At 31.9% G+C, this 16,875-nt stretch overlaps 3 non-coding genes across 3 annotated transcripts; 2 read left to right on the forward strand and 1 right to left on the reverse strand.

Annotated features, from left to right (window-relative positions):
• The first annotated feature begins 2,161 nt into the window (after positions 1-2,161).
• Positions 2,162-2,248, forward strand: TRNAS-GGA (transfer RNA serine (anticodon GGA)). The gene has a single exon. It is a non-coding gene; the product is annotated as a tRNA-Ser (tRNA).
• A 1,378-nt stretch (positions 2,249-3,626) lies between these two features.
• On the reverse strand, positions 3,627-3,699 carry TRNAT-UGU (transfer RNA threonine (anticodon UGU)). Its single transcript has one exon. It is a non-coding gene; the product is annotated as a tRNA-Thr (tRNA).
• Positions 3,700-6,542: 2,843 nt separating this feature from the next.
• TRNAF-GAA (transfer RNA phenylalanine (anticodon GAA)) lies at positions 6,543-6,615 on the forward strand. Its single transcript has one exon. It is a non-coding gene; the product is annotated as a tRNA-Phe (tRNA).
• Positions 6,616-16,875: the final 10,260 nt, after the last annotated feature.

Raw genomic sequence — 16,875 nt, forward strand, 5'->3', positions numbered from 1 at the left:
TTTATTTCTATAGTGGAGATAGTCGCACGTAATGACAGATCACAGCCATATTATTAAAAGCTTGTGGTAAGAACGGGTTTCGTTCTAGTGCTCGAAAATAATATTCTAAAGCTTTTGTATGTTCTCCGTTACTTGTGTGGATAAGGCCTATGTTATAGAGTATATAACTTCGATCATAGGGATCAATTTCTAGTCGCATAGCTTCATAATAATTCTGTAAGGCTTCCGCATAATTTCCTTCGGATTGAGCCGACATCCGTTACGGTCGTCATTCGATTCAACGAATTCTCCGTTCCAAAACCGTACGTGAGATTTTCACCTCATACGGCTCCTCCTTTATGTGCATAATGAGAATAATCCATGGAATTAAAAAAAAGGTCGAAATATTGTCATTATGAACTGAGCGGGGCTAATGTTTTTACAAGAAATCTCTAGCCAACCCTCTTGCAAAAGATCTTTTCTTACCATCAAGCGTGTTCGTACTAGATAAATAAAGTAAACTCCAACAATTTCTTTGTTCTCAACGCTCCTTAATTTCCAGGAATTAGTCACTTCAACAATCTTCGATGGTTATATGGGTATCCAAAGTACGAACAAGATGGATGTTTGTTGTCCCAACCATTTCTCTTAGTTCCGATCCCGATAAGGAAAGGGAATCCTTTATAACAATAACAAAGTTTTCGTGTTGTTGATTCCTAGATGTAGTGCTTCTTCCTCTATGCCGCCTATTGGTACTAGTGTAGTAGGGTTGACCCACAATACAGACCCATAGGTGTAACCTTTCGCTCAATACTCGAATCAACAATTGAAGCATCTGAGGTTGCATTAATCGGGGATACACGACAGAAGGAATTGCTTTATTTATAAACTTCACCTTCAACAAGCGTAGATTTCTTTTTTTTTTTCAATAGTCTTTTTTTTTTTTTTTCTATTCCGAATCATGTGTCTTTTTCCTAAGACTAAGAGCGGTAAAATAAAAATAAAAAAAAAAATATATATAAAATAATTAAAATATATAAAATAATTATAATTATATAATAATAATCAAATCGCACCATCTCTGTAATAAGTAAATGCCTCTTTTTCTCCTGAAGTTGTCGGAATTATTCGTAATAAGATATTGGCTACGATTGAAAAGGTCTTATCAATAAAATTTCCATTTATCCGCGATCTAGGCATAGGTAGCAATCCATTCTATAACTCTTTTCATTACCCCTTCGTGAGAAAAAAAAAAGGATCTCACAAACAAAGGAAGCGTACAGTACGAAATAACATAAAAGCAGACCCATTCCATAAAAAAAAAAAAAAAAAAGATATAGCCCTCTACTTTACTTCAATTTTTTTGGCAGGAATCAAGAAAAAAAAAAAAAAAGAAATATTTGAATCCTATTTTATTTCATCCAAATTTATTAGTATAAGAATTTATTAGTATAAGAATAAAATATAAAAAGAAAAAAGAATTATTACGATTTCATCGAAGTTGAAGAATCAAAAAATTTATCCTACGGATTAGGATAGATTAGCAAAATTAGAGAAGTTTTGATTAAATTATGATAAAAAGAGGAAAAATAATCGAATAATCGTTCTATGATGAAAATAAAATAACTGCCCTTTTTTGTGTTTTGTGCATAGCAGGTATACAACATATAATCAAATATAAAAATCCCTTAGAGGATTTATGAATTTGTAATAGATTTACAGAGTAAGAGGTTGTTGTTGAGAGATCTAAAACTGGAAAAGAATTTTAGAATTCTTATAGAAATGGGGAATTAGAGTCTAAAGAGAATTATGAACTAAAAATATCCATTAAGCATAGTCTAAAAAAAAAAAACCAATCGATTGATTTGATTCGTTTCAATTCATTGATTTAATCCAGTCCGGTAGAAATATCAGAAAAAAGATGGGAGTGCCTTTTTCGCAAACATGAATAGATATATATGGTATATGTTTATCGTATTATATTATTTATTTTTAACAGCCCCCTCACAAAAAAATTTCTTCGAGTCGGGAGGCTAAAGAAAAAGTGCTGAAAAAAGTGATGAAAAGTTTTCTATTTTTATAGCTAGTTTTCTAGTTAGAATTGATATTGTTCGTACCTCTCGAACAATCTAATATGAATAACTCGCTATTCGCTCGGGTTATCGGCCATAATAATTATGTAGGAGAGATGGCCGAGTGGTTCAAGGCGTAGCATTGGAACTGCTATGTAGACTTTTGTTTACCGAGGGTTCGAATCCCTCTCTTTCCGCACCTTCACCTAATTCGCCAATGTAACTGACTACAATGTATCAAATCAAATAAGAACAGATACTAAAGAGTTAGACCCTTCTTTGATATAGATTCTCTATTCCCAATTTCTTTTTAATACGGAATACGTAAAATAGCGTACAGGGGATGAAAATCTACCTACGGATCTATCATACATGAATAGGAGAAAAATAAAATTTCCGAATCAAATCCCTTACCCTGTCTTCCTTTACTTAACCTTAACTCAGGTGAAAAGGGAGCAGAACCCTTGTTTTGTTATTTTAGTTAGGTTTAAGTCTGACGAGAATAATATTCTACGACAAGCAATTCATTTATTTTCAAACCGACCCATTTCCTATCTATTATTTGATTGACTAATCCTTTATATTGTAATGTGTGAAGGGTCAAATGCTTTGGTAATTCCTCATGGGTGGATGAATCAAGATAATTTTGAATCAGAGTTCTAGATTTTTGTTCATCCCTCGCTGAAATAATATCTCGGGGTTTGCAGCGATAACTTGGTATATCTACTGTACGACCATTAACTAAAATATGTCTATGGTTAACTAATTGGCGGGCTTGAGGAATAGTTGAAGCCATACCTAATCGAAAAAGGATGTTATCCAAACGCATTTCAAGTAATTGTAGTAAAACCTGACCTGTTGACCCTTTTGCTTTTCTGGCAATACGAACGTATTTAAGTAATTGTCGTTCTGTAAGGCCATAATGAAAACGCAATTTTTGTTTTTCTTCTAAACGAATACGATATTGAGATTTTTTACCGGAGCGCGATCGGTTTCTAAGATCGCTTCCGGCTCTAGGACTTTTACTAGTTAGTCCCGGTAAAGCCCCCAGACGGCGTATTTTTTTGAAACGAGGCCCTCGGTAACGCGACATAAAGACTCCTTATTAATTTGAATTTTATTGAAATTTCATAAACCTAAATTAAAACTGAACTAAATGAAGCGAAATCGACTGAAGGATTGTACTACAAATATTAATGAGATGAATTGGATCAATATCCATACTTTTTTGTATTGTATATAATGTATATTGTATATAATGTATACAAAAAATAGAAATTAAAATAAAATATATATAATATATAAATATATTAAATATAAAATATATATTAAATATAAAATATAAAAATTAAAATCTAAAAATTAAACCAAAAAAAGTTTCCTTTTTTTTTTTCTTGATTTATTCTGCAAAGATCTAACTCCTCCAATTTTATTCCTAATTGAAAGTTTCTACGACATAATAAACGGATCGTTGACCTTTGGAAAGAAAAGGGGAAAAAGCTTTTTCAATGTTCTTTGATTTCAAAAAAACATTATCAATCATGTAAAAAAGTAAAAAAGCAAACAAATAGAGAAAGCCGGCTATCGGAATCGAACCGATGACCATCGCATTACAAATGCGATGCTCTAACCTCTGAGCTAAGCGGGCTCAAATAATAGAAATTTTGTATCCATAGGAATTCAGCAAACTATTACGATCTTATCTATTAACTATCTATTAGTTATTCATAATTACTATGAATTATTAATATGAATTATAGACTAGAATTTAGAAAAACTAGAATTTTAAATTTTAAATGCCATATTTATGCCATACATAATTTATGCCATATTTAATATAATCATATTTAATATAATGATATATAATAATATATAATAATATATAATAATGGTAGATTCAATCTAATATTCAATCTAATATTGATAGAATATAATAATTAAGAATAGAATAATATAATTCTATTTGATTATATTTTAATCATTCTATTTGATTATATTTTAATCATATTAAAAATGATATTTTAATTTAATCATATTTTAATTTAATCATATTAATATTTAATAACATTATATTTAATAATATTAAATTATAATAATATTATTATAATTTAATTCTAATTTTATTATAATTATAAAAATTATAAAAATAAATTATAAATATATTTATAATTTTTATAATTATTTATTATTTATCTCTATATTATATATTTTTATTTTATATTTATTTTATTATATGTTATCTTTATTCTATTAGTCTATTCTATTTAGTATTCTATTCTATTTAGTATTATATTCTATTTAGTATTATATATATAATTTAGTATTATATATATATTAGTATAATATTAGTATACTAAGTATAATATTACTATATTTTTTATTTTATATTTTTAGTATTTTTTAGTATATTTTTAGTATATTTTACATTTAAATTATATATAATTTTTTTTTTTTATATAGATATAGATATAGATTTAATTTAATAGATAGATTTAATTTTAATATAGATAGATAGATTTAATATAGATTTAATTTATTTATATTTAATATTTATTTATATTTAATATAGATTTAATATATATTTAATTTATTTATATTTAGTTTAGAATTATAAATAGAGTCTAATAATTAGATAATTATAGTGAAAATATTTTTATGCATTTATATATAATTTATATTTATATATAATTTATATATATATTATCATTATATAAATGATACGTTATAAGTCTAAATAATTAGAATGAAACTTTGTTTTTTAGACTAACTAATTCGAATTATCTTCGAAGTCGAAATAGAAATGAATGGAATAATTAGTTCTAGCTATTATGCTATTATACTAGAAAATAAATAATTAATAATGAATAAATTTTAAAATGAATAAATTTTAATAATGAATAAATTCAATTTTCATTTTTATTTTTATTTTTTTAGTTATCTTATTATGGTTATATAGGATAGTCTAATAAAAGAATAAGAATAAAAATAAAATTAAAGAAAAAAGAAAAGATGCAACCCATAGAAATGAAATCCAGATCATAATGAGAGATGAGAGACTCCTTTCTTTTGTTTTCATTCATAAAGGCGGAAGCTAAGACGAAAAAAAAAAAAAAAATCGACCGTTCGAGTAAATTGCCTGAGAAAACTGAGAGTAAGGGGGGCATATATATGTTATGGAATATCCATCTATATTGAATTGCGAATACAGAAATGATAAAATATTTTCTGATTGGACCAAATAAATACGGGTCTCCGATAGAGACGAAAGAAGATAAACAAACAAGAAATAAAATAGGTAAAGACCCTTCGATATAAGAATCAGTATCTATATCTACTAAATTCAATACTAAATTCAACGGTTTTCGCATAAAAAGAAAGAAAATAAATAAATGAAAGAAAGGGGAAAGGAAGGGAAGGAGAAAGGGGGAAGGAAGTGCATCCTAATGAGATCCTAATCTCAAGACACAAAGGGGATATGGCGAAATTGGTAGACGCTACGGACTTAATTGGATTGGATTGAGCCTTGGTATGGAAACCTACTAAGTGATAACTTTCAAATTCAGAGAAACCCCGGAATGAAAAATGGGCAATCCTGAGCCAAATCCTATTATTTTACGAAAATAAACAAAGGTTCAACAAGCGAGAATAATAAAAAAGGGATAGGTGCAGAGACTCAATGGAAGCTATTCTAACAAATGGGGTTGACTGTTGGTAAAGGAATCCTTATATCGAAACTCCAGAAAGGATGCAAGATATACCTATATAAAATATAAAATAAATAGGTATACTAATGAAAAACCAAAAAAGACGACTCGAACCCGTATTTTTTTTATTTATATGCAAAATCAATTTATATGAAAAATAAAAAGAATTGTTGTGAATCGATTCCAAGTTGAAGAAAGAATCGAATAGAATATTCATTAATCAAATCATTCACTCCATAGTCTGATAAATCTTTTGAAAAACTGATTAATCGGACGAGAATAAAGATAGAGTCCCGTTCTACATGTCAATATCAATACCGACAACAATGAAATTTATAGTAAGAGGAAAATCCGTCGACTTTAAAAATCGTGAGGGTTCAAGTCCCTCTATCCCCAACCCCAAAAAGCCCGTTTGCTATCTATTTATTTTATCCTACCCTTTTTGTTAGTGGTTCAAAGTTCCTTATGTTTCTCATTCATCCTATTCTTTTCCATTTTACAAGCGTATCCTAGCAGAATTTTGTTCTCTTATCACAAGTCTTGTGATATGATATATTGTGATATATATATGATATACGTACAAATCAACACCCTTGAGCAAGGAATACCTATTTGAATGATTCATAATCCATATCATTACTCATACTGAAATTTACAAAGTCTTCCTTTTAAAGATCCAAGAAATTCCCCTTTTAATTTAATACTTTTTCGTTTTTTTTTTTGTTTTCATTTTTAAGTGACATAGACCCAAGTCATCTAGTATTATGAGGATAATGCGTCGGTAATGGTCGGGATAGCTCAGTTGGTAGAGCAGAGGACTGAAAATCCTCGTGTCACCAGTTCAAATCTGGTTCTCGGCGTATGATTAATTTGTATGAGTATCTACTCTACAAATTAATTGATATAGATCGACATAATACATACTTATCTAGCTAGCTATCTGGAAGTAAACCCTCTCTTTATTTATTTTTTTTTTTTTTTTTGTTTCTATTTTTTAGATGAGCAAAGAGTCTATTATAATTATAATGTAGTAAAAAAAATAAATAATGTAGTAAAAGAAAAAAATTTCATTATCTTTCCTCTTCTTTTTTATTTGTTCACGCTGTGGCTCCTCACATTCAAAAAGAATGTTAATACTTCATACATATTTAATTAAAAAAAAAGATTAAAATAGTTGGTTGAAAGGCCCAACCAAAAGTCTGGTCTAGAGGAGTTCAAGGATAGAAATAACCAAGACTCATCTCAGCTACAGTACAAATAGAATCCGATTCCCTTTCATTTATTTATTTGTATTCTCTTTCATATTCCATTTCTTCATTCCTTTCTATGTGACTCTCTAGAGTTCATCTAAGTGATGTGCGCGATACAAAGTTCACGGTATAGAACCCTTGTTGTTCATCCTATTGTCTCGGCTCGTCCGAAATAAAATAAAAAGGTATCTTCAAAAATCGAGAATTTCAATGATGTATTGTCTTTTATTTCTTTTTATTTATTAGCCTATCCATAAGAATACGAATGAAACCTCAATTCCTCCGTTTGAGCTAGAAGAGAATGTACAAATATTCCTTGAATATTTGAAGTTGTAATTAGTTTCTTATCATTCAATGAGCGTCTTGTATTTCATAAAAATTGGGGGCAATGTAATCCTTACGTAAAGGCCACCCTATCCAACTTTCGGGCATTAAGATACGTTTCAGTCGTGGATGATTCTCATAAGAGATTCCCAACATGTCATAAGATTCTCGTTCTTGAAAATCCGCACTTTTCCAAACCCAGAAAACAGACGGAATTCTAGGGTTACTCCTTGGAGCAAATACTTTTATACATACTTCTTCCGGTTGATCTACACCATACTCTATTCTCGTAAGATGATACACACTGGCTAACAGTCCGCCTGGTGCTACATCATAAGCACATTGGGAACGTAGATAATTGTAACCATATACATATAAAATAACAGCAATGGAATGCCAATCCTCGGGCTTTATTTGTAAAGTCTCTATTCCTTGGTAATCGAAGCCCAAAGATCTATGAACTAGCCCGTGTTTGACTAGCCAAACAGACAAACGGCCCTGCATCTTTTTTATCTCTCCCGCACTTTTCTTTTTTATTTGTAATTTGTATAAGATAAGTATTTCACATTTACGATGAAATCGAATTTATGAAGATTAATTCGTTGTTTGTTATTCTGTTTCTGAATCCTACCTAATTCACTAATTCGTGGGAAGATATTGAACTTTTGTAGTTGAAAAATGTTTCAGGAGGAATCTCTGAAGTAGATGGTGGTTGATAGAGTAATCCTTGATTATAATTTCCAGTATGAGTACTGCGTACAAGACAAAACTTGTGATTGGTAGTAAAACACCGATCCCCCTGTTGAGATCTAATTCGATCTTCATAGATTTCGCGAGATATTTTCTTACGAAGTTTTGTTATAGCATCTATAACTGCCTCGGGTTTAGGGGGACAGCCCGGCAAATAGACATCCACAGGAATTAGCTTATCGACTCCCCGAACAGTACTATAAGAATCAGTACTGAACATCCCTCCTGTAATTGTACACGCGCCCATAGCAATAACATATTTAGGTTCGGGCATTTGTTCATATAATCTCACTAAAGAGGGAGCCATTTTCATTGTTACTGTTCCAGCTGTTAAAATTAGGTCCGCTTGTCTAGGACTCGATCTTGGGACCAGCCCATAACGATCAAAGTCGAATCGTGAGCCTATTAATGAAGCAAATTCAATGAAGCAACAACTGGTACCATAAAGAAGCGGCCATAAACTGGAGAGTCTTGACCAATTTGAAAGATCATTTAATGTAGTTGAAATAACTGAGTTTTGGGTTGTTCGATCAAGTAAGGGAAATTCAATGGAATTCATACTCAATGTTATTATTATTTTTACTTTTTTCTTTCTTTTTATTATCTGAATATTCAGGAACTAAGACCATTCCAATGCTCCTTTTCGCCATGCATAAACTGAACCAACAATTAGGATAAGCACGAAAATTAAAGCTTCTATGAATACGGGTACCCCCAATACATCGAAACTCATTGCCCATGGATAAAGAAAAACCGTTTCAACATCAAAAACAACAAAAACTAGAGCAAACATATAATAACGGATTCGAAATTGTAACCAAGCATCGCCCATTGGTTCTATACCCGATTCATAACTAGAAAGTTTTTCTGGACCCTTTCTAATCGGGGCTAAAACTCCAGAAATTAGAAATGCCAAAATAGGAATAGCACTTGATATTATTAGAAATGCCCAGAAAATATCATATTCGTAAAGCAGAAACATAGACGAACTCCTATGAATGTGAAAAATAGACCGGATTAGTCGATTCGACCTGGAATTCATTGTCAAGTCATCCACAACTGTTTGTTTAGTCAAACCAACAATTCAGTTTGATCGAATCGTCTAGTTTCGTTTGTTTGCTGTTGCGTTTTAAGATTTATTGATTGGAATTAATCCTATTTACATTTCACTTATTTCGATTTAATTTCGATATAGTACTAATTTGTATTCGATATAGTACTAATTTGTATAGTAATAGTATAAATAGATATTTATACTATTACATTTATACTATTACATAGATATTTATACTATTACTATATAGTATAGTAGAATACTATACAAATCCAAAACAAGTAAAACTTTTTTGTTTTCACTTCATTTCGTATTTTTCTAAATAAAAGGAATTCTAATATATAACTAATATCTAATATGTATTAGAAATAAAAAAAAAAAAAAAAAACCTTTTCTCTTTTCTATTATCTTATTATCTATTATATATATAGAATATATATAGAATATAGAATAAATTTATATATATATTATATAGTATATTATATAGTTATATATAGAATATAGAATAAATTTATATATAGTTATATATAGAATACATTTTTTATTTTCTATCTATATTTTATAGATATTATATCTTTTTATAGATATTATCTATATATATATTATCTATATATATATATTTAATATATATTATATATATTTATGAGATTCTGTTGAAATGCGCTTTTGTTTTCAGTTTCTGAGCGATCTCCCTGTGAGCGAGCTTATGGGAATGATTTTAACCAAGCAACTGGAAGCGACCAGTTCCAATCAACAAAGAATACAATAATTAGGAAAAAAACTATACAACTTTTTTTATTTGTATTTGGATATTCTTTATTGTTTTAGTTTGCTTTAGTTTTAAGAATATTATTTTCATTTCATTTTTATTAATTTAATAAATATTTTTTTATTAATTTAATAAATATTTTAAATTAATAAAATATAAAAATTAATAAAATATAAAAATTAATAAAATATAAAAATTAATAAAATATAAAATAAAAATATAAAATATAGGGCTATACGGACTCGAACCGTAGACCTTCTCGGTAAAACAGATCGAACTGATTATTATCAAAATGATTCGACCTATTTCAAAGACCCAACATGCATTTTTTTGCATTGGGCTCTTTCATTAACTGATAGAAATATCAGTTAGTCTACCATATATATATTTTTTCTCTTAGAAAAAAAAGGAAGATGGTTCCATGTGCTCTGATTCATTACTGATACAGGAGCACTACCAAAGTGTTTCAAAGAAGGGAAAGTTTATCTTGACGTAGGTCTGCTTCTGGCCTAGATCAACCTAAGTTAAATGAAGTCTCTATCATCCTGATTAAAAAATCAAAGATGAAACTTCATACACCTTAAGATTCATAGGACGAAAAGAGAATTTTTGAGGTCCTTATACTCATTATGCCTAGCATTGAATAGACTGGGTATTCGCCCTATCAATATCTCAAATCAATGATAGGTTCGATTCGGATCCTGCTCCTGCCTAAACGGCACCCGAATCGAACCAAACCATTTGTCAGGCTATTGTTCTCTTGTTTTGTTCCTTCAAAGTAATGGAGTAAGACATCGATTTCTCAAAAGGATCAATTTTTTTTGATTGCATGATAGACTCCCCTGAAAAACATTGGCGCGCGTGTAAACGAGGTGCTCTACCTAACTGAGCTATAGCCCTTGTGTTTGTGATACATATTTTATCATATTATTTAGATAATTTCTTGTCAAGATGAATATTACATGATCCAACATCATAATCATACCTTTTTGGTCGGTTTGATTGGTATTGCTTAGAAGTAATATCGGATTTATAATCCATCGATGTGATAGGTCCCTTTTCTTTCTCTTTATGATTCCTTATGATAATAAATGACCTACTTAACTCAGTGGTTAGAGTATTGCTTTCATACGGCGGGAGTCATTGGTTCAAATCCAATAGTAGGTAGAACTTATTAGATACCATTGATCCCGGTGTCTAATAAGTTTTTCTACCCACCTTCTTTTATTGATTTTCTATCTTTTTCATCCTATTCTATTTCCGTTTTCAATTTTCAAATTTTTCGTTAGATCAAATTTCACTATTTCACTTTTGATTGTATTTGATTCTATTTAATCAGCAGAATAAAAATGGGATGTAGAAACGAAAGTTCTGTTTATACGGAAATTCTTTCGATTAACCAACTAGTTACGAAATCGCGTTGATAGCCTTTACTCGTGTCCTAGCCCATCTGAGAGCTAGATTTGCCTCAATTGTTTGCCTCTTGCCTTCAGCTTTCCTCAAGTTAGCTTCCGCTATTTCAAGAGCTTGCTGAGCTTCTTGTGGATCAATGTCACTACCCTTTTCCGCATCCTTTCCAAAAATAGTGATTTCATTATTGACTATTCTAGCAAAACCACCCATCAGAGCCATCGTTAACCATTGGTCGTTAAGGCGTATTCTCAAAATACCTATATCTACAACTGTGGCAATAGGCGCGTGATTTGGTAATACGCCAATTTGTCCGCTATTAGTAGATAAAATGATTTCTTTCACTTCTGAATCCCAAACAATTCGATTATGGGTGAGTACGCAAAGATTTAAGGTCATTTATTCAATTTGCTCTCCATTTCTAAGTTCGTAGCCTTCGCAGTAGCTTCATCGATGTTACCTACCAAATAAAAGGCCTGTTCAGGAAGACCGTCTAATTCTCCGGAAAGGATCAATTGAAATCCTCTAATTGTTTCTGCTAGGCCAACATATTTCCCCGGGGAACCAGTAAATACTTCCGCTACGAAAAAGGGTTGTGATAAGAAACGCTCAATTTTTCGCGCTCTTGCTACGGTTAAGCGATCCTCTTCGGACACTTCGTCCAACCCCAGGATAGCTATAATGTCCTGAAGTTCTTTGTAACGTTGTAAGGTTTGCTTAACCCTTTGCGCAGTTTCATAATGTTCCTTTCCAACGATTCGAGGTTGGAGCATAGTTGACGTTGAGTCTAAAGGATCTACCGCTGGATAGATACCTTTGGCAGCTAATCCTCTTGATAGTACGGTAGTAGCATCTAAATGCGCAAATGTTGTGGCAGGGGCAGGGTCGGTCAAATCATCCGCGGGTACATAAACTGCTTGAATAGAAGTTATGGATCCCTCCTTGGTAGAAGTAATTCTTTCTTGTAAAGAACCCATTTCGGTACTAAGGGTGGGTTGATAACCCACAGCGGAAGGCATTCTACCCAATAAGGCAGATACTTCGGATCCCGCTTGGACAAAACGGAAGATATTGTCTATAAATAGAAGTACGTTTTGTTTATTAACATCTCGGAAATATTCCGCCATAGTTAGGGCAGTCAACCCAACTCTCATACGAGCTCCTGGCGGTTCATTCATCTGACCGTAGACTAAAGCCACTTTTGATTCCGCAAGATTTTGTTCATTAATTACTCCAGATTCTTTCATTTCCATGTAAAGATCATTTCCTTCACGAGTACGTTCACCTACTCCGCCAAATACGGATACACCCCCATGAGCTTTGGCAATGTTGTTGATCAATTCCATAATGAGTACTGTTTTACCTACCCCAGCTCCCCCAAATAGTCCGATTTTTCCTCCACGACGATAAGGAGCTAAAAGATCGACTACTTTAATTCCTGTTTCAAAAATAGATAATTTTGTATCTAATTGTATGAAAGCGGGCGCAGGTTTATGAATAGGGGATGTTGTGCGAGTATCTACAGGACCTAAATTATCAACGGGCTCCCCAAGCACGTTAAAAATTCGTCCTAGGGTCGCTCCGCCGACTGGAACACTTAGAGGAGCTCCCGTGTTAATCACTTCCATTCCTCTCATTAGACCATCTGTAGCGCTCATAGCTACAGCTCTAACTCGATTGTTTCCTAATAATTGCTGTACCTCACAAGTTACATTAATTTGTTGACCGATGGTATCTCGACCCTTAACTACCAAAGCGTTGTAAATATTAGGCATCTTGCCCGGGGGAAAGGCTACATCCAGTACTGGACCGATGATTTGAGAAATACGTCCCAGATTTTCTTTTTCAAGCGTGGAAACTCCAGGAACAGAAGTAGTAGGATTTATTCTCATAATAAAATAAAGTGAAATATGTCAATTTTTTTTTTCGAAAATTTTCTAATAAAAAAAATCTTCGACAGCAAGTTGATCGGTTAATTCAATAAGAAATGGGGATTAGCACTCGATTTCGTTGGTACCATCCAATTGAATGCAATTCAATTGGATTGTTTCCTTATTCAATGAAGGAATTTTTAAGTTCAACCAACCTATTTGCAAAATATCAAGTGGATAAATAAATAACAATTTTGAGAGAGTCTTTCATTTGTCTATCATTGTCTTTCATTTGTCTATCATTATAGGCAATACCATCCATATTATCTATGGAATTCGAACCCGAACTCTATTTACGATTCCTTATTTCTATCTCATTAGCCCTTATTTCATTTCGTATTTTATTTTAGCATATCGATTTTTTTTTACGTCCAACCTATCCCCCCTTTTTCCATCTATATTCCTTTTTTTTCATTTCATAAACGAATTACGCATATTTTCACATCTAGGATTTACATATACAACATATATTACTGTCAAGAGTGAATTTCTTATTCTTTCTTATTTCTTATTATTGAATTTATATTATTTCTTATTTTATATTATTTCTTATTATCTTATTATCTTATTATTGATTATTATTGACTATTGACTTATTATTGAATTTATATTATTATAGTATTATCTTATTATTGACTATTGACTTATTATTGAATTTATATATTTTATATTTAATTTATATATTTTATATATATATTTTATATTTATAATTCTAATTATAATTATATATTTATAATATTTCTATTTCATTTATTTCATTTTCATTTCGATTCAAAAAAAAAGTAAGGAATTCTAAACTTGAAAAACACGGATTGGGTTGCGCCATACATATGAAAGAATATAGAATATGAAAGAATATAGAATAATGATGTATTTGGCGAATCAAATACCATGGTCTAATAAGGAACCTTTCGGATTAGTTGATAATTTTTTGAAAGATTTCTTCGAAAAGGTTTCATTAACTCCTAATTTATGCCGAGCAGACCTTGTTGTTGCGAAAATTTTCAATTCATGAGTTGTAGGGAGGGGCTTATGTCACCACAAACAGAGACTAAAGCAAGTGTTGGATTCAAAGCTGGTGTTAAAGAGTATAAATTGACTTATTATACTCCTGAATATGAAGTCAAAGATACTGATATCTTGGCAGCCTTCCGAGTAACTCCTCAACCCGGAGTTCCGCCCGAGGAAGCAGGGGCAGCAGTAGCTGCTGAATCTTCTACTGGTACATGGACAACCGTGTGGACCGATGGGCTTACCAGCCTTGATCGTTACAAAGGGCGATGCTACCACATTGAGCCCGTTGCTGGAGAAGAAAATCAATATATATGTTATGTAGCTTACCCCTTAGACCTTTTTGAAGAAGGTTCTGTTACTAACATGTTTACTTCCATTGTGGGTAATGTATTTGGGTTCAAAGCCCTGCGCGCTCTACGTCTAGAGGATCTGCGAATCCCTCCTTCTTATACTAAAACTTTCCAAGGCCCGCCTCATGGCATCCAGGTTGAAAGAGATAAATTGAACAAGTACGGTCGCCCCCTATTAGGATGTACTATTAAACCTAAATTGGGGTTATCCGCTAAGAACTACGGTAGAGCAGTTTATGAATGTCTACGTGGTGGACTTGATTTTACCAAAGATGATGAGAATGTGAACTCCCAACCATTTATGCGTTGGAGAGACCGTTTCTTATTTTGTGCCGAAGCAATTTTTAAAGCACAGGCTGAAACAGGTGAAATCAAAGGGCATTACTTGAATGCTACTGCGGGTACATGTGAAGAAATGATTAAAAGGGCCATATTTGCCAGAGAATTGGGAGCTCCCATCGTAATGCATGACTACTTAACAGGTGGGTTCACTGCAAATACTAGCTTGGCTCATTATTGCCGAGATAATGGTCTACTTCTTCACATCCATCGCGCAATGCACGCAGTTATTGATAGACAGAAGAATCATGGTATGCACTTTCGTGTACTAGCTAAAGCTTTACGTCTGTCTGGTGGAGATCATATTCACGCTGGTACAGTAGTAGGTAAACTTGAAGGAGAAAGGGACATAACTTTGGGCTTTGTTGATTTACTACGTGATGATTTTATTGAAAAAGATCGAAGCCGTGGTATTTATTTCACTCAAGATTGGGTTTCTATACCAGGTGTTCTGCCCGTAGCTTCGGGGGGTATTCACGTTTGGCATATGCCTGCTTTGACCGAGATCTTTGGAGATGATTCCGTACTACAATTCGGTGGAGGAACTTTAGGACACCCTTGGGGAAATGCACCGGGTGCCGTAGCTAATCGAGTAGCTTTAGAAGCATGTGTAAAAGCTCGTAATGAGGGACGTGACCTTGCCCGCCAGGGTAATGAAATTATCCGCGAGGCTGGCAAATGGAGTATGGAACTAGCTGCTGCTTGTGAAGTATGGAAGGAGATCAAATTTGAATTCGAAGCAATGGATACTTTAGATAAATAAAATTTGAATTCGAAGCAATGGATACTTTGTAATCCAGTAATTACTGTTGGTTTGTTGAATTGCAATTAAACTCGGCCCAATCTTTTACTAAAAGGATTGAGCCGATCCTAAAGATTGGTGTATTCTTTTCTATCCTATTCGTTCCGTGTTGGAATAGAAACTTATTGTATTAGTAGACGAGATTTTATTGTATTAGTAGACGATATTTTACGAAAAAGGTTCTTGATAGGAGAAAAATTTCTTTTTTCAATTTTTTCAGTGCGAATTTTACACAACATAGGGAAATCGCTATTTCTAATTGAAAATTTATATTTATAATTGAAAAGAAAAAAGTAAAGTATCATATATCATATATAATGAACTGATACTCCAGGTTCTCACAAACGAGAATCCTTTACTTCAATATTCACTCATTATTAGTTTAATGATTGTATCCATTATGCGTATTCCGATAGGAAATAAATGATTTTTTTTTTTTCATCAAATGACTATTCATCTATTATACTTTACATCTAAATAGAGGCAAGAAAACTCTATGGAAAAATTATGGTTCAATTTTATCTTGTCTAAGGGGGAATTAGAATACAGATGTGGGCTAAGTAAATCAATGGATAGCCTTGGTCCTATTGAAAATACTAGTGTAAACGAAGACCCGGTTAGAAATGATATGGATAAAAACATTCATGGTTGTAGTGACAGCTCTAGTTATTACAGTAAGGTTGATCATTTAGTTGGCGTCAAAGACATTCGGAATTTCATTTCTGATGACACCCGAATTAGGGTTTTAATTAGGGATAGTAATCAGGATAATGATAGTAATCAGGATAATTATTCTCTATATTTTAATAGTGAAAATCAAATTTTTGAGATTGACAATGACGATCCCCACTATGATTTTAACTTGTATGATACTAACTATAGTTGGAATAATCACATTAAGAGTTGTATTAACTCTTATCTTCGTTCTCAAACCTGTATTGATAGTTCCATTTTAAGTGGTAGTGACAATTACAATGATAGTTATATTTATAATTGCATTTGTGGTTACATTTGTGTTGAAGGTGGAAATAGTAGTGAAGACAATGGTTTAACTCTAAAAGAAAGTTGCGCAAATGGTAATGATTTAACTCTAAAAGAAAGTTGCGCAAATGGTAATGATTTAACTC

Source organism: Durio zibethinus, unplaced genomic scaffold, assembly GCF_047325235.1.
Source record: "Durio zibethinus cultivar Kanyao isolate XHJ-2024 unplaced genomic scaffold, ASM4732523v1 HiC_scaffold_120, whole genome shotgun sequence".
In the NCBI taxonomy this organism is placed as follows: Eukaryota; Viridiplantae; Streptophyta; class Magnoliopsida; order Malvales; family Malvaceae; genus Durio; species Durio zibethinus.